The sequence below is a fragment of the Dromaius novaehollandiae genome, chromosome W (assembly GCF_036370855.1).
Source record: "Dromaius novaehollandiae isolate bDroNov1 chromosome W, bDroNov1.hap1, whole genome shotgun sequence".
Classification (NCBI taxonomy): domain Eukaryota; kingdom Metazoa; phylum Chordata; class Aves; order Casuariiformes; family Dromaiidae; genus Dromaius; species Dromaius novaehollandiae.
In genome coordinates this window covers 50862588-50887222 of record NC_088130.1, presented here as the reverse complement: position 1 = coordinate 50887222, position 24635 = coordinate 50862588, and the positions used below count along the sequence as shown (strand labels likewise).

Genomic DNA, 24635 nt, shown 5'->3' with positions numbered 1-24635 from the left:
CTGGATTGATTGTGGTCAAATGCTAACAACTTTACGGGAGTGAACAGGTTGTTTTTGCATAGAACTGTAGCAATTTGGATGGGAATATTTCAACAGGAAAAGACCAGAACTTGTTTTCCAGCAAGCTCAAAACAACAAGTATATTGTATTCTAAATAAGGGATCTATAAACTGCTAAGGAATAAAATACGACTCTCGGGGGCCTGCATGTTACTGAAAGGTTTATATCAAGTTGCTTTGCCTCTTAGGTCTTTAGACTTATTTTCTGTGTTTATTCCAATGTTCTTTACTCCTAAGTTTATGTTAGCTAGAATAAAATAATTAGAATTATTAGAAAATCATTAGAAATATTTTCTATACCAAAATGCAGTGTAAAATCAAACCTCACAGCCAAGATATCTCAAGCCTCTACAAAAAGGACCTTGGAAAAGAGCATGGCCCCAGGGGCTCAGAATCCCCTTTGCTTTAGGGGCTGCAGGACAGGGTTGCATTCCCCGCCCATATTCCCCTCCCGGAATGAAATCACTTCCCCAGGACGGCCGAGGGCGAACGCCCTCCCACTAACCCTCCTGGTACAGTAACTCCATGGGCAAATCTGACCTTGGGTTCTTTCTGCATAGAAGTACAGCTGGTTCTTCTCTCTCACTTGCATGGCAATGGCACTCTGATATTTCATGCCACCAGCCCTCTGTCCTCCCTTCTCACAAGCCCGGCGTGCTGGACCTTGTGCTCCGTGCTCAGGAACCGCTTCACTTCCAGGGCAAGGTGGAGGCCCACGCTTCTGCCTCCTCCTCCATGTTGCAGAGCTGGGGCAAGGTGCCACTTGGAAGCATTCGCAGGCCAGCAAAGGAAGCCCGGATGCCATCTCTGCCCTCCACCCTGCCCTGCAGCACCAGCTTTCATGCCTGTTACCAGCTCGTATGCTTTCAGTGTGTCTCACCATTGTGCCTTTATCCCGTCCCTCTGCTTTCATCTCTTCCTAACCCTTTTCCAGTTTTTATTTTAGCCAGTACTGACAAGTGTCAATCTCATGGGCGTACATTTATACCTCTATCCTATCAGTGTCACCAAAACATTGTTAGCATTGTGCTGAGCACTGTGTAAATCCTGGGCTCGACTCTGTCCTCGCTGGCATTGATGTAAGTCAAATGTTACTTCGGGGTATTCATCAGTAGTGTAAAACCTGTGCAAAATGTGCCTGTAGTGGAGCCTGTGGTTTTACAGAGAGCTGAAACAAAGCTGCCTCTAAGGTTTTCTGTTATGAACTCAATCTACACGGAAAAACCTCTCCTGATCAAAATACCTTGAGAAATATTTTGTGCTTACAGCTGGGTACCTTCAGTTCCAGTAGATATCTTCGTGCCTGCTGCCTTCAGCAGAAGTGACAGTGATGCCTCTGAGTACTGAGCTGAGCAGTTCCATTGAAATTGCATTTGTTTTTAAAAGCAACTGTTTAGCTTGCATAAATTGCCGATCAATTTACTGCAGAAAATAAAACCGAGGAGCTGAGGTATGAAGCCTGAGCATCCAAGGTACTGTTTCTGACAGGACACACCACTTTTCTGTTTCAGTCATGAACACCTATAAGTCTAGTTGTTATCTGGAGAGGTAATCTGTTCCTCTAGCTATACATCCTCACTCATAAATAGTGAGCTGTTTTGGCTTCTCTTTAAGAAGGTGATCTGCAATATGGCTCCTTTCTATTTTGACTGGAATTCAAACATCTGTGCCTGACAACTGCTCTGAAAGTAAAAACATAACCATATTTATAATTGTAAACTGTGCATGACAAAAAGTCACATGAAGTTTACTCTGTGAGGCATTCAGTCCTGATGCGCTGCTTTAACTGCTAAGCTGCACTTACATATACAGCTAAGAGCAAGCCCTCTTGTCATGCATTTGTGCACAAACATCCCACATTGCCTCTTGTAACAACAGCCACATTATGCTTCCTTGCACAAAACCAGCTGTCAGTTCAGATTTCCTTAATCCTGTCAGATTCCAACTCAGCCAACTAACAACCATTATCTATGGGAAACCCTTCTGTGAAATAAAGCAATGTCCTTACTGAAATGACATGTCATAAAAATTAGTTTGGTCACCAATCTAAGGAAATACTTTGTTGAAGTTTGAAAATTACAGACTCCTGGTATCATACTCTTTGGTGCTACAGATCTCAGAAACGATGAGCAGAGCAATACACAAACAGCACGCAGGACCTGAATCCTGCTTGCCCTGTTCACGTAATACAGCTAAATGGTGCAAATGTGTTTTGCAGGTTGTTGCTATGTAGATCGTACACATGTATTGGCAATGGCACAAAACTCTCAGCATAACCTTTCTGAACTCCGTTAATGTGAGCAAGCCCAGGAATGTGTGCAGGGATGAGGATTTTGACCTGGCGGAGTTAGGATGGCTCATTCAAAATCAACCTGCCAGTGAAAGAGTTAAAGGTGAGAATTATTCCCCAAAAGGCCATCATAATGCTGCTGGTTTTTATGAATGCCCCTGGGAAGGACAAAGGAGAAGCCAGATGGAAGGTGCATACTGCAGAGCTTGTTTCTTCCTCTGGTAAACAGAGGGTAGTAGGAAACCAAGCCGTGTTTCCTGGCCCCAGGCATGAACACAACCTAGGGAATTGTATGTATCAGATGAGTGAACGACAGCCTGAACATCTTTAATGTAGTGGTCCTCAGCCTTTTTAGTCTGCAAGAAACGCTGCACATAATTTGTGCTTCCTCATGTACCAGACCACTGGGCAGGAGGAGGGAGGAGGGCGGGACGGGGAGCGCTCTGCCTCACCCGTGGCTGCAGCTCTTCCCCGGACAAGCGTGCCTCGCTGGCTGAGGAGGGGACGCCATCACGAAATCAAGCCAGTAGCTCAAAGGTCTTGCCTTTGCCAGGCCTCTGAGCACAAGACACTTTGACACGACCTGCAGCTCTCAGGGCACTGCCTGGGGGAAGGTGAACATTTTCTCCATGTTTTTCTGCTGTTTTTCTGTGTTTGTCACATAAATGGATGGCAGAACTGCTAACCATAGTTAGTCTAAAATCAGGAGCCAGTTTTCAATACATCAGTAGATTGTCCTAAAAAGAAAATTGAAAGCTATGGATTTTTTCACTTGTCTTGTGGATATCATTAAAAGAAATTAGGGATTGTTTTCTGTCTTTTTTTCCTCCACAGCAAGAAGCGAGAAACTTCTTGTTTCTTTGTAATAAAAGCTGTGATCATTATCTAATTACATGATCTGGCATTAGGGACTTTAAGAAAAAAATCTTGAAATATAATGGGACTCATGTAAAAATTCCAAGAGCTGCCAATGCATACATGGTCTGATAATCCTTTTATATCCTGGTCATCAAAGGCAGAGAAGATTTTAGTGTGTTAAAACTTAAATCTCTTCATGACATTTCAACTCACTTGTTAATATACTTGTAAAAACAAGGAACCAGATTTTGTTCTCAGTTTGCAAAATAGAGTACAGCCCCCAGTTCCTGTGGTACAGCCACAAAAATAAGAACACTTATTTGGTCAGAAGGCATGTTATAGCTTTTTGAGGATAAATTTTGCTTGAAAAGGGGAGATGTTAGTATCTTTTCCAATAGATGCATTGAATACCATTTTATGAACTTGACTTTTTAAATTTTGCATTTCCAAACTAAAATGATGCTTCTTTGCTAATAGTTACTTCCAGCCCAATTATTTTGGTTCTGTCAAGTTCAAACTGCTATTTAGAGAGGAAAGAAAAAAACCCTGCTGTGGCCTGTTCACTTTAGGCTGATGGAGGCCTCTAGGCAATCAAACTAATCAGAACATTGTCTCCGGGTCAGTCTGATCTCTGCAGAGATGTCTGCAGAGGCTGCAGCTGAGCTCTCCACATCATGTTTGAAAGTTTTGCACATTTTATATAAAAGGCGACAGACAGAAGCACACAGGAATCCAAAACACACAAGAAAGGTATTTTTGTAGGACAACTGTTCAAGCCTGTTTTAAAAACTCAGTATTAAATCACAGTCAGCAACTGTATTCTTCTGGAAAGAACAAGACTTCCCCAAGAGCATTGTTTCTAGACTGAATGCAAACAATAAAAGGATGGTCTCAGAGTAAAATGGTTAGAGCAAAAAGCTGGGGGAAAATCTGTTTCCACTACAAACCTACATTGTGAATTTATGGTAGTGTCTGTGCTTATATTTCTTTCCTCACACATGCATTACACCATAAAGTCAAACATTCAAATGCCAAGAAATGGCATTCATTAGCCCCCCTTGTGTACATGCATTATTATAGTTTCTCAGCACATGATCATTTATTGTTTTCCAATATAGCCCCTCCCTCAGTGCAGAAGATGGATAGTGTTTGAGTAACGCTAATTAAGACTGCCGCCATGGGAAGGATTTTGGAAAGACTGTGTTTACTGCTACTCTGCTTTAGGGTCAGGGGTACAACTGTGCAGAAATAAAGGCCCTCCCTGTCAGGAGGTTTAGGGAAAGGGGCACAGAGCTGGACGTCCTGATGAATTTGGAGGATTTCTCTATTGAAAGATCAAGCATGAAGGGAAAGGCAGTGCCAGGGGTGAAAGAAGGAAAGGACCTCCTGTGGCACCCTTAATCTCTCAAAAGACCAAGTGGCCAAAGGACCATCCTGGGAGACTGAGACAAAAGGACTAGGTCCCACATCCCAGGAGACCCACCAGATGTCCTCCTGATGGTTTGCAACGGGCAGGACGAAGGAGTGCGGGAGAGGAAAGACGGCCTCATGGTAAGGGTAATTTAAATATTGTCCTGGAGAACTGGATTCAGTCCCTGCGTGTGCCGCAGCATTTTGTTGTGTTGCTAGGCAGACTGTTTAAAACAGGTGGTAACTCTCTTGAGTGTCTGTTTCCTGATACATCTGGGTCTGATTTGCAGGAGGCCAGGGTATACACAGAGGCAGCTGAAGGCAATGGGGACTGCTCTTTGAACTGTCGTAACGCTGTGTGTCACAGATCGCAGCTTGGGTAACTGGGCCTCAGTTACCCAACCATGAAAAAGATAAATGTGGTGAAGGTAAATTAATTAATACTTGTGCATCAAGAAGATACTGAAGTTGTGAGCAGCACAGGAAGATCCGTAAGGAAATGAATGATCTTGTCTTCAGAACAGCAGTTGGATACTGCACTGTGGATACCTTTGTATCACAGGGCCACACGCTGAAAACAGTGAGAAAATAACGTAGCCATTCATACAGCGAGCATGGTCCTTCCTGTGCAGTGAATGGACACAAGGATGGAGTGGGAACCATGCACTTAAACACTCTCATAATGTATATTCAGCAGACAGACTGCCTTCTGTTAACTTCTGAGTGATTTCCTTAGCCATCTTCGTTATTAATTACCTTGTGTGTAATAAAACGCAAGTTCGTTTTCCCATGGCAGTGGTAGAGCATCACTGCTTTAGGGCCACTGATTTTATTAGGGCCAGTTCAGTGTTAAGAGGTGTCCAGTACCATACAGAGTGCACTGGACTGGCATTCAGAGGACATTCAGGATGGTTCCTGGCCCCTACACTAGTTTCCATTGTTGGATTATTCCTGTATCTGCTTTCCCCCGCTGGGCACGGATGCTGATACGCAGCCTGCATTGTAAAGCTCTTGACATTCCTGTTAGGAATTGCAGGACCAATGATATGCATTAAAGTACCATTCAATCCCTGAACATGTCTGGATGAACTTAGTCACGTTGGATTTGCATGGTAAGACCGATTACAACAAGCTGAAAGGGCAGGAAGTACATCTATGGTGACGGAATATTATAAAAACTCTTGAAGTTCAGGACTGACCTAGAGTATGCAAGAAACTGTCTTTTCTGTGCAAAAAACAAGTAGATAGTACTACCCAGAACATGAGCAAAGGATGCTTAGAGCTAATCCAGCTCAGATCAAGCAGAGTTAGAAAACTTGAAAGAAAACTTGTTTTTTTCACTTAATTATTTTCTTTAAAAGGTTTATTTAAATAGTAGAAAAACAGGAACACCATAAACAGTAATAAAGGAACTGAATTTCATGAAAACCAGAATACAGCAACTTGGGTAACTAACAACGTTGAGCAAATAGCTATTGATGTTTCCTGAGGGTTTAAACACCCTCAAAGTGTGATGTTGCTGAGTGGGCTGCTCAGGAGCCGATATGAATGGCGGTATGTGGCACATTTGGAGCAAAACTAGCCAGTGATGTTGGACTGGTCTACTTTGCTTCTGCTGACAGAATGGAAAGAACTATTTTTTGTGGCCATCTAGTAATGACTATTAGTTTATTTTTTCCTCTGGAGATAAAGAAGAGATGTATCCTTCATTTCTCTTGACATCAACATGGCAATCTTGTATATACCCAATCCTACCGTGGTGTCCCGCTGATGGGGCTTGTGTGGTTTGCAAATGCTTGGCTTCTTGCATAGGGGAGTATAGGAAATACAGCTATATCCAAAATCTGCAAGCAAAGAAGAAGCTGAATACTATTTTAAGCTAACATTTCCTGTGCAGGCTTCCGATATTTCTTCCCTTTGTGTTTGCATTTCTCTAAAAGTATTGCATGAGGCCACAGATGCAATTTTCCCTACTTCATTTACAGCACTTAGCTATTATTCTGCAACCCAGAACAGCTGGAGAGTTAGATGAATAAGATATAGCTTGAAAGTTTTGTTCTTTTGACAGGAACCAGAGCTAACTCTTTTTTCCATTTGTAAGTGCAAGGTCTCAACAGGAAATTTCACATACAGTAATTGACTTCATAAAGGTTTCACTTCAATTAATTTTATTTTGTTTTTTAACTTTACAGCTTTAAAAAATGTGAGGCATTTTTTAGATCTCATTGATGTGAAAGGAGAATAGCAAGTAGAGATTAAGTTTTTTGCTTCTTGTTTTAAGATACAAAAAAGACAACATATAGCAATATCCTGTCCTGAAGAAAGCCAATTAAGAATGGACAATGGAGTGGCATTTTGAAAGAGAAATAAATGCCCTGTCTCTGTGATCCTATTCAGATGAAGCCACAATTTTGTAGCTGTATAGGTTTTTAGTTGCAAAGATGTTTGCATCACTATTTCTCAGATCCTTGTTTTGGATTGGACCCATGTTAGAATCGATCAGTCTGAGCTAGTCTTAAAAATCTGTAGGTTTGCCTGTAAAAGCAATTCAGATGGAGAAAGGGCTTTTTCTGTAGAATTCTCTCAATGGCAGATGTTTCTACCCTGGTTGCTTCATCCAGCTTCTGAAAACTCCTGCCATTTTCTGCCATCGTTGCTTATGAACAGCTTTCTAATCATTCCTAGGAAAAATACCTGAAAAAATGACAGCAAGATAGCCTTCTGGAGGTACCTGAGCTTTCCAAAAGGGCACTCAAACTAGCCTTTCTAAATGACATACCTAATAGATTTTATATATGTATGTATGTATGTATATATGTATATTTCCAGCTCTTTTGTGGATAACTAAAGGAGTTGTGCTCTCTTTCAAGGAGAAAGCGGCATGCTAAAAGGATTAGCCAAGTTAATGGGGAGCAGAGACAGGACTGGACATTAGATGCAGTGAGGTCTACACCTGGTTGGGCTATGGCTCAGTAACCCTTGGCAAAACATGTACTCTTTCTCTTTTACCTTTTCTCCTCTCATCTGTTTGTCTTTGGAGTATATTGGTCCTATCCTGTGTAAGTACCATAGATAGCACAGGAGAACTCCAGCCTTGCTCAGGGTTTTAGGTAAAGATTAACTTGCCACTGCGGCTACTTAGAGACTATAAAATCTGTTTAAACAGGAACTGCCAACTGCTTAAATTCAATAGGAGATTCCAGCAACCAAGTTTCCTGTGAATTCTGCCTTGTGCTTCACTCCCACAAGTTGAAAGCCTTCCCAGAGAAAGCAGTTTCCCCTCTCCTTGATGCTTTTTTCTTTTTCAGATATTTCATGTACAGTAATGGCATATGAGGTGTTAGGAATTTCACTCCCTGGAGCTGATGATTTAACCTGAGGAGCTAATATTTTCACACAGTGAGGATCAGTGTCAGATATTTTCAATCCTGCTAACTCGGCTTTTGATGGAGGTGTACAGTGACTCTCTAGGGTGTGAGCAATCTGCAAAGAATTGAAAGAAGCACTACATGTAGACACCGTCCCAACTACTACTAGTACCTGGCTCCTACTCACCTCTTAGTCACCACTGCAAGAAAGATTGCCACTAGTCCTCTGGCACTGGCACGGACTTTCAGTTGACTTAGTTTACTGCATATTCCCTCCTATCATTAATCAGTAGAAAGGCCATTTTTATTAACTAAACCAGGGATTTAAACACAGCTTGTGCATAGTTAACTAGCAGATAGCGGCAAGTATGGATTTTGCAGGAGAGGCTAAATGGCTTGTCGCTTCTGGTTTGTGCTGCACGTGGTGATGGGGTGCGGAGGCAGAAGGACTGTGCTGTTGCAGTCCCTTCTCTCTCTCGCAATACTGTATGACTATATCCTGTTCTGCAAACTGTGCCTACACCCAGATCTGAAATATATATACTCAGCTATTCCCTCAGGTTTGCCCTTCTTAGGCACCTCAGCCAATGCTCATGACAGCCTGGAGAGTTTCCCCAAACTGCCTTGCTGCAGCAAAAGGCAGCTGCTGGCTATTCCCAGTGTTCAGCCCCAGGCACATTTTCTCGGTCCTCTACGGAAGCAGGTTCCAGAAATTCACAAAAGCAGCTTAAAAACCATGAGATTATACCAAGTTATAAACTTTGGGATTTTTAATTAGTCTTTTGGGTTTTAGCTTTTTCCCTGAAACTACAAGGACTAAATATTTATTTTATCTTAAGTATAAGCTACGGTTCCCACATAATCACACACAGACACAGGCCAGACACCAAAAAGCAGATGTGGGAAATAACCAGAAAAGGAGGGCAGGGTAATTGATGCCAGTCAACAAGCTAACAAGGTTGTTAGACCTCCCTTTCCCATAACAGTAATCATTTTTTGATGAGACTGGAATCTTATAATGGTAACTGACTGTCTGTTTCTGTTGTGGATGCAAATAATGATATTATCTTTCTACCCTGTCTGGCCCAACCAGATACGAGCCAGTGCTGGTTGAAAGAGCTGTGCTGCTGTGCTGGCTCGCTTCCATGCCCAGAAACAAACACTTGTAGACTCCTGCATGACACATTGGCAAAAAAAACCCATATAAATACATAGTAGGTCAAATGGCTTTAGTCTGTATTAGATAGGTGAACTACTGGATATTAAAGAGTGGTTGTAGATGTAGCATTCTCACCCAACAGAGGAATTCTGTGGGCAAACTTCTGGGGATAGTACATGGGCCAAAGCTATTCAGTACCTTTAGCCAGAGTCTGAAGGAACAAATGTGACCACAACTGAAACTGCTGATGCCATAAACATGGGTGTTGCAGTAAATAGTGAAAGGAACAGATCACGTGTGCAGACTAGGTGGACTGATTGGCAAAGTGGGCCCCTTGGAACAAAATGTGTTTTAATATGACAAAAGGCAGAATTGTTCTTTGAAGAACAAAGAAAATTGCAGGAAATATACAACACTGAAATGGATTCAGGGAAATGGTGGCTAATCCACTAAGCATCAGCTCCCAGGAAAATGTTATTGCTAAGTCTATGAAACTATGACTCCAGGAACTTTACAATAAACATTGACTGTTACAAGATTCATGATAAAGACATGAGAGCTGGCTACACTATTAGCCCCCACTCCTTCTGGGATGCCGCTGGTGTCGGGGACTCCAGTGTGCATGAGGGAATTTGGCTGGGTCTGATTTCTGCATGGCACACTAAGTGTGCTTCCCACGGGCTTGCGCCTCCTTCCTTGGGGTTACTTGCCACAAAGGGGCAGTGCATAGGGATGAGTCTTTACGTAGCACTGAACACCTCAGCTCTTTGACTTACTAATGGAAATGCTCCCTAAAATGTGACATTTGTGTTACTTTGCACTGTAACAGCAGAGAACACAGTGGGACTGATATCTCGGTTGTAACCTTTGTTGCATTCATCCAGAGGTGTTGCCTTCTTTTCAAAGACTACAAGCAATGGTGAGGAGTCTGTGCATACACCCGGATGATGCACACTTACCCTGGGACCATGCAGCTGAGCTGAGCTGAGGGTGTGATTAGGATATTCCACCATTACAGAAATCCTGAACTAACTTCCTGGCTTGTTACAAGTGTGTATGTGTCAGGGCAGCTTTTCAATGTTCTTAAGCAGTCCAGGGGAGGAGGATGTACGAAACACCCCTTGGAGCAGGCAGTTCAAAGAGGATAGCTGAATCCTCAGTTCGCACTCCTGTAACTTGCACTGTGATTCCACATGAGGCTCCAGCATTGTCTGTCGTGTGAAAATGTTCATGCATCAATAGTTTGTATAATGCCTGCATCAGAAAGAAAGAAATAATGCATATTGCATTCTCATTTCTCAGTTTTGCCTCTCCTGCTGCCCTCGCCTTGAGGTGCAAAGCGACAGGTTTTAGGTACTTTCCCTTCCATTCTTTGCAGTTAATTTTATATTCCCTTCATTTAACAAGATTTTTGGGTGTCTTTGAGTTTCTTCTGAGCCCTGGCATAGGAAGCTCACTAACAGTGTTTGTCTCTTTGAGGCAGTAAAGTCAGCAGTATTACAGAACTCATAATGTCCTGGCCATGTTACTCAACTTTTCCTACTATACCCAGAGCTTATATCATGTGATATTTCTCTTTGAAGAGCCAGTGGCTATTTCTATAGTAAGGAGATTGTAAAAATATGTACAGAGAAGATGAGCTGCATTGCAGCTTCAGCGGAACCTGCCTGGAGCAGGTATGTAATATTTGTCTGACAGCAAAGGACATGGCAAGACAAAGTGACAGCCTATGGGAGAAGGGACACAAGGCCACTGTGTAAAGAAAGAGGAACAGAAAGTGTCAAGAGGAACACAAATGAGAAAGAGCAAAGTAGAGGAAGAAGAAAACTATAGAGATGGAGCCAGACAAACTTGGAAAACACTTTAGGGGACGGGGAAAAAAGTGCAAGGGCTCAGCAGTAGGATTCATGTCCCCAGATTTTGGCCATTTTCAAATTGGCCATTTTCAATTGCCTATTTTCAGAGGTTTCTGTCTGCTACAGAGTAGGCCTAAACAGTTACCATAGACCAGACATTTAACTTCCAAATGGCCTCATCTCAGGGGAGGTGAACTGCACTCAGACAGGAGGCCTCAAAGCTGTTCAGCTAGTTATTCAGTCTCTTCCATGTAGAACAGCTTTGCCTTATAGGTCTGGAGAACTTGAAAACAATTCCAGTCTGATTGGGGTATCTGTGGTGGACAGATGAGTGAACTTTTGCCTTAAACATTTCTTGGTACATAAGGTGCAAGCGAACCATAACCCCGAACAAGCCATCCGTCCTCGGCAGAAACAGGACTGGGCTGCTGCGACCCCCGAAATGGTCTCCCTGTGACCACCCAGGACACACCGAGCCTGCGCTGAACCAGACCGCGATCGGGCAGAGACTCTGGGACCTGGACTGTAAATTATTGCTGTTTAGCACAACTTCTATAAAACTTGCTTAGCATGAGCAGCTAAATTTGCTGAAGCCTTAGGCCGCACTCCCCAGTTCAGTGAGAAAGGGCCCCAGAGCTGGTGCAGGCGGGAATGATAAGGGAGTCACCAGCAGTTTGCATTCCTGTGCACTGCTGAAACAGTGCTAATTGCTGGAGTTACCACCTCTTTGTCAGACCTGGAGAGACAAGGGTGGGACCCGAGGAAGGAAGACACACCTGTCAGCAGAAACCACAATAGTAAACGGCCTACCTAGGGACAGTGATGAGACACAATAAGGAGCAGGAGACCCCAGACCTAAATATTACTATTGGTCTGAACTGCTATGTGAGGGGTGGGAAACTTAATTTGAAAAAGCTATAATTGCCCAGGGATCTCTTTGTTCGGGGTCCCTCTTTGGAGGCACCCAACTCGAGCTGTAACCACTGCACGCGTGCCATTGCCTTGATTTGGCTCCGAACTTTTCAGTGGGAACCTAGGGTCGGACCCTGCTCGAGTTGTAATTACTGCACGCGCATTGCTAAAACTTACACCCAGGGTGAAGAGGACCCACCCACCACCAGACGGGAGCCCCCACCGCCGAGACTCCCAAAGGAAGAGGACCAACGGGACACCGCTGGATCCACGGGTGGTGATATCTTTTTCTCTCTTTTTCTCTCTCTTTCTCTCTCTTTTGTTGAATGTTGGTAAGATCTGTTCGAAATGTGTGGCATGGGACTTGTCTAGCTAGTTGAAGTAACCGCCATTGAATTATCATATTTGACCACATGCCTTATCTTTGTGTTAATAAATCATAAAACTGGTTGGCTGGTGTCGTTTCACCTTAATTCAGTCCAAGGGCATCATCCCAAGGGGAGAGAGGTCATCCTAAACAACTCCTTTCGGGCCACGACAGTATCCCAATGTGTAATTGCTACCAGCCTCTGAAAAATGCTGCATTCTCAGTGACAGCAATACAGCCTGGTAGAAACCTGCTGGCTGTTGTCATAGTTCAGTCTCCATCAGGTAGGGAATGTAGTCATGTTGTCAGGCAAAGCTGGTATTTCTGCCTTGCTTCGCTGGGAGACAGAGCAGGAACACTTTTTACCTGGGATGATTTAATTATTATGCATTATTTATTTTATTTTCCTCTTGAAGAAAAAGATACAAAAAAGCCTGAGTTTTTTAAATCCACTGTGAATTCTGCTTACCCTTTTGTTAGTGGGGTATATGACTTATTGATAAGTTGGAAAGTCAAAATACAGGAAAGGTATCAATGCATTAAAACATTGGCGATTGCACCTCCTGGAGACCCAAGAGATAACAGATCCTATGCAACCACAGCAGTCCTCTCTGAGAGGCCCCGAGCAATGTAAGCAGCAGATGAGAATTGCTTAGCAGAATATAAAATGAAAATGAGCACAGACAGAAAGTTGAAGAAAGTCTAATGGAAAAGGAGTGTTGTGGTTTGTTAGTGTGGTGAGGGAAAGGACATGAATATTTGGCATAAATAGAGAACATGGCAGGACTCAACACATGTGGGAAAGAACTACTGGTACAGACAAGATGCCATCACTATACTGTCACTTCTGGGCAGAGTAGGAGTCCCTGATATTGCTCTTTTGTCACTCATGGCATATTACTCTGTCTCAAGGGCAGAACAAGTCAAGAGACAGGAACATCTTGACTGGAGCCTGAAATGTAAGAGTCTCGCACTGTGCAGTACGCAGCCAGAAAGAGATCACTTGATATCATGTGTCCCAAGAAATACCCAAGCAGCAGAAACCATATTTGCAGCAAGCCAATGGTGTAACCACAGAAACAATCTGCTGCTAACTCAAAACTAAATAGCAACCAGTAATAGTCCAAAATCAAACAAGTCCAAAGAAATGCAGTTGTCACTACTATCAGAAATTTACCAACTTTGCGAACATGAAAGGGATCCCCAGGGAGGACCAACCACAGAGCAGCAGCACTGGCAGCTCAGGGCTGATTTGCAGAGATGAAGTAAGTATCTTTCTGCCCCCTAAGATTGGTTTGTTCTTTGGATTCCTCTGTGAACTTTTTTTACACTCTGTACTGGAGGGATGCAAAGTGTGACAAAACTTTAGGCTGGAACAACACTTTTTCTGGAAAGCTATGCCCATAAGAAAGACAAGGATACAAGAAGACAAATTGGGATCAGAATTTGGGATCATCTGGTTCTTCTTGTTTTGATGCTCTCCATTTTTAGGAAGCTCTGTCAGAACCCCTCACTTCATTATTTCATTTTTAACATACTTAAAGAAATTCATTACCAAGTTGAAGACAGTGCTAAAGACTTACAAAAATTATTTATTCTTCACAGCGTCCAGCTCCCTGCAAAGTACCAGTGCGCAGAATAAAGGGGAGCTCCAGGGGAACTTCAAAAGCTATCTGCAAAGGAGAAGGAAGACACTGAAGAATTCACTCAAGTCGAACTCTGTGCCCCAAATGACTTGCTGGGTGGAAATGTTTGTAGGTGTGGGGCAAAAGGAAGACAGTATTCCCTGCAGCTACACTTCCCAGTGCAGCCTAAGCCTTGTGTAGCATGGTGAAGGAGTGATATTATGCAGGTTCCTCTAAACCCCATCACAGCTGTGCTCAGCTGGGATTTGTAATATATCTGCATTTATGCTCAGGTACCAGAGGTGGAAGTGTTCACGTGTGTGGAGGTGAGTGCAGTGCCAAAACCTAGAAGGACTTGTTCTATGGCGTGTATTGGGACTCTACCAAGCCATGACTGCATTTTCAATTTGTCTTAAAAAGCTGGGCATTGCCTCGTGGTTTGCTATTAATGGTAAACAAAATAATTCCCAGAATTAATAAGTTTCTTATAATTTGATGCAGGGTCACATAGCAAGTAATTCTTTGGACTAAAATAACCTGGATACAATGAAATGTTCTATTTATTACAATGGGGCCACATATGCATTCAGAGGTTGTTCAATTCTTATTCTAAGAGAGCACAGAGGCTGGCCAGAGAATAACTGTCCTCTCAAGCCAGAGTAAATCCAGACTTTGACAGTCAGCACATTTTAGATTTTAAACATTCCATTATAAATCTTCCAAACCCAAACAAGGCTGGGAAATCACATAACAAAAAATGAACTTTTAATGCACATTATGTATTTTCTTCAGAGAAAGGAGATCTCATAAAATAATGCCAATAGTTGAATGGTATTGGCTTTTGGCTAAACATGTGCCCTTTTATGGGTGGATGCAACTACCATTATGTCTTCTTCTGTCCATTTACTTTTCAGAACAAAATAATAGCAAAGCACAGCGCAGATGGCCCAACATCCTCCAATGCACTTAATCCTAGGCAAAAATCCAGGAGGCCATTTAGAAAACGACAGGAAAGTTTTGTTCACATTGTAGAGTCTTGGAGGAGTGCAAATAGTGCTGTACTTTAATTTTTTTTAAAATAGAGAAATTGATTTAAAAAGAAATATCATTGAATTTGGAGAAGGTTCAGTACTATATTAAAATCAGCATTAGAAACCAGGCATTAGCTTTGGGGAACAAATTATCTGACTGTCCTTTAAACTACCTCTGTAAGCAAGGACAGGTATAGGAGAGACACAGCATCTATCCAAACAAGATTGTTTTTCTTGTCTGTTGAGCAATGAGTTTTGTAGCATGGGGAAAATGAATCAGCTTTTGGCATTTACGTGTTACAGCTATACTAGCAAAACAGTAACAATAATGCAGCCATCAATATTTACAAAATTAGGTAACAATGAAAAAGGAGACTCTCCTGTCAGGATTCTCACCAAACTCCTGAAAATGCCATTGCATCTTAGAAAAATAATCATCACTTGCAACTGATACCTAGCCGTTTACCTAACAAATGGGGCCCAGCAGGGCAGTGGTATGGGGATGCTGGGACGCATCCCCATGCGACGCTCGGAGAGGACTAGTGAGGATACAGGAATGACGACTAGCGCTGCAGTCAGCAGAGATAACCACTGCCAATTCCCTGTGTGTAAAACAAACAGAAAACTCATCCTGTTCCTCTTGCCTCTCAGCAGTCGCTTCCTATTTTTAAACTGGGTTTTGTTGCTGACTACAAAAGAATGCAGTAATAAACTGAAATGACAAAATTCCTCATGCAATGAGTATGTGCCAGCTTTCTAAAGCTGCTTAGGTACCTAATTCCTTCTGAAATGTTGTTGTTCTCATGGTTTAAGTCTTTTCTCTGGCAAACCCAGATAGCCACCTGTGGGATTATGAATCTCAAGCTTTTCTGAGGAACCGCATGGGGTATCACAAGAGAGGGCTGGCGTAGGTTGGCCAGGCCTTGTCACTCGCTTGGGAGCAGGCCGATGAGGTGGACACAGCAGGCATCCCTGCCACCTTGCCTCTTGCTCTGCTGCAGCCTCAGCCTGTCCCGCACTGAGCAGCTGCAGGGCACAAGGTGTCGAGGGGACTCTGCGCCAGGACACGTGTGTCGTGCCAGACATTGGTTTCCCATGTGTCCGCCAGCGAGCAGCTCCCGCTTGCTACGTGTGACAAAGGAATTGCAGCAACGCTCTGTTTTCGCTGACAGTGAGGTTGTCACCTGTACGCTCATGGCACAGGGTTGAAAAAAACCACCCTTTCTTCACATGTAACCGGTTATCTTAACCTCAGTGGCTGCTATCATGAGGCCTAGCCATTTATTTGCTCTTTGTGTACAGTTTGTTTTGGTGATCTCCTAGGCCTCATGATATAACACCATGCCATATAAAATGTAAGCACAATAGTGCAGCTGTAGCTATAAATCAGGGAATTTAGCAAAAGATCAGCTTTCTGTTACATCGCACTTCTCCTGAAATCCATTCTGTGTTGAGTAAGCCTTTTGCTTGGAAGACTGCTCCTGCCCTTGATGGAAGGTATGCTTTTTGTTTAGCCAGCTATTCCCATTTACTTAAATCTCATACAGTCCTATTTATGTCCCCTCGTCCAGGCAAGGTTCAGGAGGGAATAGCAATCTCTTTCCCTTGGGTCAGTCTTGTTTGCTCAGCCGTGTCTCTGGGTGGTATTCCCTCTGCTAATTCAGACTGAAGTCACCTCCTGAACTGACAAAGTTGGCCAGTTGACTGCCCTGCCCAGACTGCTGTCATTGCTCATTCCTCTTGCAAGAAAAATGTTTTTTTTTTTTTCTTTTCAGATTTGGCCAACCAATAAGTAAAAACTTGTCTCCCAAGCAGAGGTGAGGTCATACAGATACTGAGCAGAGCTGGGAGTCTGAATGAGCCAGTTATGTCAGCCAGTTAATAACTTTACTGTTGTCATTTATTTGTCATTCATCCAGAAGAATCCAAAAGTGCTTTACATTCTTTAGAACCAGATTAGGAACTCTTCTTGCTAACAGGAGGCTGCATACACCACTGAGAGTGTCACCTCATGGGAGGAGCGCAGAGCCGTTCACTAGTGCCCTGCCACACCGCACCGTGGGGGACAGGAGGCAAAGACTGTGTTAGCCAACTGAAGCAGCAAGGGCGTTTGGTGCCATAGCCCAGTGACTAGCCAACTGGCTACTTGGAATTTGGCGTGGAGCCCAGGGCTAACCCTTCCAATCTGTGCTAGGTACTATGAAAATGGACCATCACGTCAGGGCCCCCTCTTCTGCAGGACAGAGCCCTCCGATGCTGAGCAAGATCTGTAAAGATTTGCTCTAGGACAAGCTGCTGAGGTGCCTCAATAACTTAAGCACATGTCAAAAGTTAGGCATGTACTTAAGGACTTAAGGACTTTGCTGTCTCTCAGTGAGATTATGGAAATTATTATATGGAAATTCAATACCATTTTGGGTGGGGGTCAGAAGGTTTTACTTTCTTCTCTTGTTAAATATGGAAAATAACACTGGCTGGGCTACCTCAGAAACATTTTGTATGGATTAATTAATTCAGCTTTGCATGATGCTTTGAGAAAGCTTCGATAAAAAATAGTTCATGCCATGCAATGCTGTGTGTTATTTCCCTGAATTTAAAGAGGCATAGAAGCTGCATGAGTAAGCACACAGTTCATAAACTCTCCCCTCCCAAATCACAGCAAGTAAATGCTGAGTGCTGAGTAAATTTTGGGTCCCTGCTTCTGACCCATCTGTTCCAGGAGCAGGCTACATTATTTTCAAATGTGTCTGCAGTTCAAATCCACACTTCTTTTCAAGTGTTGACCCAAGACTGCTTTTACTATGACAATGTGTCTTATATGGTTTGAGTTTTTTTCTTTGTCTGAATACTTTACATAATGAAACAAAGAAGTGAAAACTGAATGTACCTTGTCTGAAGTATTGCACCCTGTCAGCTGGTTCCCTGTGAGCTGGAAAACGGGTATAGGTATAGCTCCATGGGGCATCTACATGTGGGTGTCGGAGCAGTTTGCTCTGGGAGTAGAGGGCGCTTGTTCTCTAGAGCTTGTATCTAGCTGTGATTGTACGTCCCATCTCACAGCTGCCCTTCTCCCACTCCTAGCTCTGGAAACCTCACTGACTTCTCCCAGCACCCACTCCAACTTTCAAAAATTTTCTCACAGTCCTCCCCCTGAGGAACCCATCATACCGCTGCCTCAGAATGCAGTTTCAATCGCACTGCTGTGAAGTTTTGAATCAACAATTCATAAATAGTTGAGTTTTGTTTTGGTTTTTTTTTACCCTACAAAAGCAAGAGTACTTTGCCTGGGCAAAGTACTCCCCTGGAAAGCCATCGGGGAGCTCATGACTGCTGTGCGTGCTCCTGCCCGTTTGCAGAACGCAAGGCCAAGGCCTCTGTGATCTATGCTAAAATATCCAGAGAGTTACAATGCAAGTCTGAAAACCAGCAGCCCACACTTTTCCAGCTACTCCTTCCTGGAAGAGAGCCTTTATTTACTACACCAGCTTGTGAAATCGTTATCAAAATCACTGAGGAAGTACAATTACCCTTTGTCTTTTTTTCTTTGTCTTTTTCTCTTTGTACTCTAATGGAAGCTGTCTGGATAAATTGAACTGTGTTTCCCTATGACTAATTTTATACTACCTTGTAAGGAGTGATACCAGATATGGTGCAGTATTAGAGGTCAATTAAAAATAGTATTTTTATTAATAATGATAAGCAAGAATTGACAGATGGAAGGGCTTTGGCTTTTGCCCAAGTAAGTCTTTTTGTTGCAAACAATTTTGGGTCCTATTGTTTGCTGTACTTTAAAGGTCATGAAAACCCTGGAAAACTTTTAGAGAAATTCCAGGAAGTAAAAATGATAGATTTAGCATTAATTCTGAAAAGTCCTCACAGAAAATGTTTTGCCTTTTTCTTTTGAGAAATGCAAACACCACCATTTTTTGGCTGACACTAAAATATTTGTCGTGGAAACTGAGTGTCATATTCCCATTTGCGTTTATAGCCTGGACTTTCCTGTCACACTGCATTTCCTGTGTTGCACTGTACCCTTGTCAGGGGCAAACAAGCTGGTGTGATAGGATCACTATTGCAATGCAACAGCAAAGGTGGAAGATGGTCTATAAAGTAGTAGATGGTAGTATAGTAGTATATAGTAGTATATAGTAGTATAGATGGTCTATAAAGTAGACATTTTCCTTGAAAGAAATACTTTTAATCAAACCCAGAATTTTCAATGAAAAAACATCTTCAGAAGGACGTTTAGGACCATCTGTAATTAACTCCCATGAGTCCTGCTTCCATTTCTGAAAGCTGCAGGGAAGGAACAAGGGTTGTGTTAGGCTGTTTCAATGAGTTAGCAAATACTTGGAATATACCAGCTAATACTCAGAGCAGAGGATTAGGAACAACTTTGGTGAAGCGGAAGAAATGTCGTGATATCAGGCACGTACAGATTCATTCCACCATTAGAATCTCCACCGTTGCTTTGCTGTTTTGGGCTGGTCTGTTCTTTGCTGCCAGTCCCTATCACAGCAGCCTGACAGGCTGAGACAGCGATGCTGCTAGGTCGATGTTCGAGAGGTGGTCCTCTGCCTCGTCCTTCCTCTGGGCTGCCCACCCACCCATCCTCCACCAGCCAATGTGCCGTTCAACCTCCACTGCTAGCACTGGTCAGATGAAGAATCCAGCTGCGGGTCATGGTATCTGTTATTTCCCTCAAAGTCTGTGTATTTATCGCACTTTCAGTTTAATCTGCACGGAGAACGCCCAGCCTCAGCACACTTTTCAGCCAACCTCTGGTACAGAGTTTTGGTCTGTCTCTGCAGAACAGCTGCTGAAATCACTGCTAGTTCCCAAACCAGCTATTAAAAGCCATCTCACCTGAGGTGGCTGTGCTTTCCTACCTTCCTCCCTAGCTTTGTCTCCATTCTTCCTGCCCTGTCCTTCGAACCATGTGATATTCACTTGACAGGGTGCCAGATTGGGTCTGTGATTGTCTTTGTCAAAGATTAGTTTGGTGACAGTCATTAGTTGCTTTGAACATTTATCACCTACAAGGTATTCTCTAGATTAGATCTCTTAAGTATCCTCACCCAGTAGAAATCAGCAGGCCTGCTTCTTTGTTTTAATTGCTATTTGAAGACTGGCTTTTAAAACCACATACGAAATTCATTTGATCAGTATAGTGAAGAAATGCTGACTGAAAGTATAGCAACCTCAAAGCCATCTTGTGCAATGAAACAGATGAAAAAAGTTAAGCTCGAATGGGCTTTGGTGCAGGAAGGTGTTAAAGAGAAAGTGCTTGTTCTAGCTGCCCTGTGATTATGTCAGGGCATGACGAACGCACAAAAATGCAACACCGCTCTCAGAAAACCACAACCCTCCCCAAACTGTAAACCCATCAGTTTTACCTTCTTAATATTTCCAAGATATTTTTGCTACTGGAAGCCACCTGTGCCTATCCAATATCAGCAAATCTGCTTTTGATGGTGCCCTTTCACGGGGCTTTAATATGTGCAAAGGGTATTCTGACTTTTTTTGTTAAATAGATAAAGCTTCAAACAGTTTCTCCAGATGACCTGCGGACTCTACAGTCTTGGCAGATTTCCTTATGTAATTTGCTAAGGGTGATATTACCTGCAGTGCTGATAAAGGTCCCACTTTCAAACTGTTGTCAGTTAGTCTTTAAATCCCTGCCAAGACCTGCTATTGAAAGACAGACTGTCTTTTTGTGATCACTCCCTAAGCATACCCAAGAATAATGAATATGTCAATCTTTCACCTCAGCTACTAAAAACGCCATACTGTTTTTTTTCTTTATAAATTTAGTGAAAGCCCAGCATCTCAGTAATAAAATCTTTGCATTCTGCAGTATCCTGTCTGTAGGCTGTTTTGCACATTATAATCAGCAAAATAAGACCTATTGGCTGAATTTGCTTTGAGAAACAGCAGGCTAATTTAGTGCAAAGCCATGATTTATGCTTTTGCTCCTGAATGTGATGTACTTGGTTAAAGGAAAATTAACCTAGATTATTTAACATCAAATATTTCCTGCATATGAATGCTCCATATAGCATACACTTCCCTTCTAGGCTCAAAATATTTTCAGCCTGATTTTCTATTGGAAATTAAAGCAGAGGCTGTGAATACTGATATAATAATGGGATGTAAAAAGCCACAACAATAGCCAACCTGATTTAAGAGACCTAATTCTGCTTCCATTTATCCCCATTAGTCAATGGATCATGCTCATCAAGAAACAAAAGCCAAAACCAGATAACAGGCCAAAGTATCCAGTTCATTGTGTAGCAGGATGAGCCTCTGTGGGTCTTTATTCCTTGGCTGTAATAGATCTCTAATGCCTCATTGACAGATAAAGCAAATCAAGGGAAATATCGCTCTCGCTTGATTAGATAGCGGTGTCTGTTAGTAGCAACTGACTGGCTTTTTTTTTTTACCTTGAATATCTGGACTCAGGTGTAATATAGGTCACAAACGACCTGGATTGCCTGTAAATCACTAGTTCTCAAAGGTGTTGCATGCTTCCCCTTCCCCTGTTTTTGTGCGCCCCTGACGTGTGTCCCTCCCAAGACTGAACAGCGGCTCCGTCTCGCGGAGCCAGGATGGGCTGTCTGCGGCGGTAAACCTCATGCCCCCACCTCGCAGGAGGTGACCTGCTGCCAACAGTTAAGATCAGATAGCTGGTCCTTGGCTAATCTAAGTTATGATTAAAGTCAATAAATAGTCACTAGTTTCCCTCGATCAACAGATAGATATTTACCTTATATCAGAATAAGGTTTACCTTATATCAGAATAAGGTAAAGAAGCAGAAAGAGATTTTGTGTGTAGAACAGCAGAGGAACAAGCGCTAGAAAGAGCAACTCTTTTCTTGCATACTTGCAAACAGAAAATGTCTTATCTATGAGCAAAGTGTGGCTCAAGAACCAAAATCACTGGATATGCCACAGTCAATGAGAAGGCTCTGTAGCTGGCTCCTTAGTTTGGGTACACTGCTACACAAGTGGATTGTAATGATGAGCTGCTTCCATTGATTTTCTTTACAAAAATCGTGTTATAAGAAATACATAGAAAAAATGGACTGAAAAAGGAATGATCTTGACTGTGAAAAAGCTAAAGCAAATTAAAACAAGGAAGAGAAAAGAAAGCCTTTCATCACTTTACTAGGCTTGTGAAAAACAAGGGTGGAATTTGAATCTTTGTAGTTTACCCTATTCCCAAAGTTTGTAGAGGTAGGTGGTTTCTCTAATCGATTTGGGGTTTGCTGCCTTTCAAGCATGAGGGAGGGTTGTTTTGTAGAGTCTTGTCATGCAAAGGTTTGCTTTTCAAACAAGTAAACAACAATGGTAATAAAATACTTTTCACTTCTAAATGTCCTTTCATCTGAGGATGTCAAAGCACTTTGCAAAAGTTAAATATTTCTCACAACACTGAAATGGAGGAATGGATTATTATCCCTGTAGGCAGCAGCAGTTAGAAGAACGGAGAGGTGAAACGGCTTACCAGAGCTAGCGGCAAAACTTGCGTACTAAGGAAGCCAAATGTGGTTCACCTGCAAATCCTCTTTCCTCTGTGTTCTGATGCTGAGGTGATGCTTAGCTTTTTGTCTTGTCTCTACCAATGCAGCAGCTGTGATTTTTAAGTTATTTTTGTGATGCTGAGTATCAAGGGCAAATAAAATCTACAAAGGAAACAGCTTCTTTCGCAAACAGCAACATGCAGACTCAAGAGTGAGGAAGAAAACAACAATGCAGATGCATATCAAAAATCAGCTGAATTCCCACCTCAAGAGTCGACTGCATCTTAATCTAATAAGGAGAGACCTCCGTGTTCCTCCCTGTCAGTATGGGACTAGGAGTGTGGTAACTGCATACAAGCTGGGCAAAAGGTACTTGGAAGAAAAGGAGTATTTTCTCTCTCCTCTTCCTCTCTTAGCCTGCACCTCTCTTGATACCTATCAGCTGCCAAAGTATTTAGTACTATTAGTATTATCCTCTACGACTGGGATTTTAGACTAGTGAAACGTCAAGAGAACTGTCACAGCCCAAACCTGGGCTGGGGAAGGGGCGTCACGGCTGCGGTGATCCCAAGCTCCGCAGCTCATGCCGTGAGTCCGCACTGCTGCCCGCAGTCTGGCCGCAGCCTGGGCTCAAAGCCTGCGGGGTCGGAGTGTGGTTGCCTCTGCCTTGGGTCCACGCAGACGCTATGAAGAAGCAGGCTGGAGCCTTGGGGACACAGGAGATGCTGTGGCCCGCTCTCTGCAATGCTGCTGGAGTTTACTCCACGGTGACCTCTCATGGGACTGAAGGAATGGATCATAGCTAGTAAGCAAGCCCAGTCTTGAGACAAGCCTCAAACCAAGCTTAATTTGCCAAAAAAGACAAACTTGCTCTGTGTTGCTGTATCTTAAACTAGCTGAGAAGACAGTTCAGGAAGGGCAGCTCACACCAGCGTCTTTATCCCAGGCAGCCTTTGCACTTCTCACTCCGTGAGTTGTTTGGAGTCCAGTAACGGCTCCCCCACCAGCAGATACGAGTAGGCTGTGGAGGAAGATCGAGCCATCCCCCCTCCCATTCCCAGAGCACTGCTGGCCCTGAGGTTTTGGGACTACCAACCAGGCTTTGCTGCAGCATTTCCAAACCTGCAGATTCTATTCTGGTCCTCAGCATGGTTCTTCATTTAAAGGAAAAGGTGGGAGAAGTGCAGCACAGAGCTTAACTGCTCAGCGATTTGCTTGCTATTATTTTTCAGCAGGTATTAAGAAACCCATTTGGGTTTCTACTTGCTGCAGAACACCCTCTGCCAACGTGCTTCCCAGTGTCATTGGGGTGATTTGGATTTTCTACTCTAATGGCAATTATCTTAGTGGAACAGCAGTCTTCCCCCCCCTCCCCCCCATCTGTGCTCTGCACTGAAACAAAGAGGAAACTGGTGTCTGCTTGTTTTACGCAGCTTGACCCCAGCCTGCGATTTTTATGATTTGTGTGGCAATGAAAGGCAAAGAAAGGGGAAAAAAGCAAGAGCACAAGGAAGACAAGGAGAAAGAAGCTTCATTTTTCCCAAGCTGCCCTAGGACTGACCGCAACTCAGCTAGGGCTGATTTGTGGCCATCGAGTAAGCGAACACAAAAGCACCAGGGAAAAGGCACAAAAGGCTCTCCTTAGGGATTGACAGCTTGTTAAGGACCATTATTAATACAAGTTCAGCCTAAATGACAGGGTCACCTATATGATGCTGTTTGGGCTCCCTGCCTTGGTCTCATAGCATCTTGCCACATTTTTATTCAGAGAGTTTTATCTGACAAGCACGTAGCCCTGATTTAACCAACATTTATCTGCAGTTATCTGAATATATAAGCTATATACTCATTCATCACTGACTGAAAGGACACCACACTCACTGCGATCCTCCCGTATCCTTAGCGGAAGGAGAAATCACTTGGATAAGAATCTGCTTTCGTTTGAACTTTAAAAGCTGTATTTCATTAGGAAAATGAAATCAATTAGTGGCAAGGGACTACATGGGAAGTATTACAGTGGTCTATTATTTAAAGGCATTTTTAGAGACATCTAATACAACAGCTGTGTCCGAGGGACCTTGCAATCCAAGATGATGACAGGGCATGATTCTCATGCGGACCTGACTAATGGAGGAGCCATTCCACATCTCCAAAATAGTAGGACCATGGCTTAAGAG

The 24635-nt window shown here is 43.0% G+C and overlaps 1 long non-coding RNA gene across 1 annotated transcript in view; it reads left to right on the top strand.

The window, feature by feature from the left end:
- Positions 1–17500, top strand: part of LOC112995739 (uncharacterized) — a 149101-nt gene extending 131601 nt beyond the window's left edge. The window contains exons 4-5 of the long non-coding RNA XR_010385570.1: positions 12096–12186; positions 13885–17500. This is a non-coding gene — a long non-coding RNA (uncharacterized LOC112995739). The remainder of the gene's footprint in view (positions 1–12095; positions 12187–13884) is intronic.
- Positions 17501–24635: the final 7135 nt, after the last annotated feature.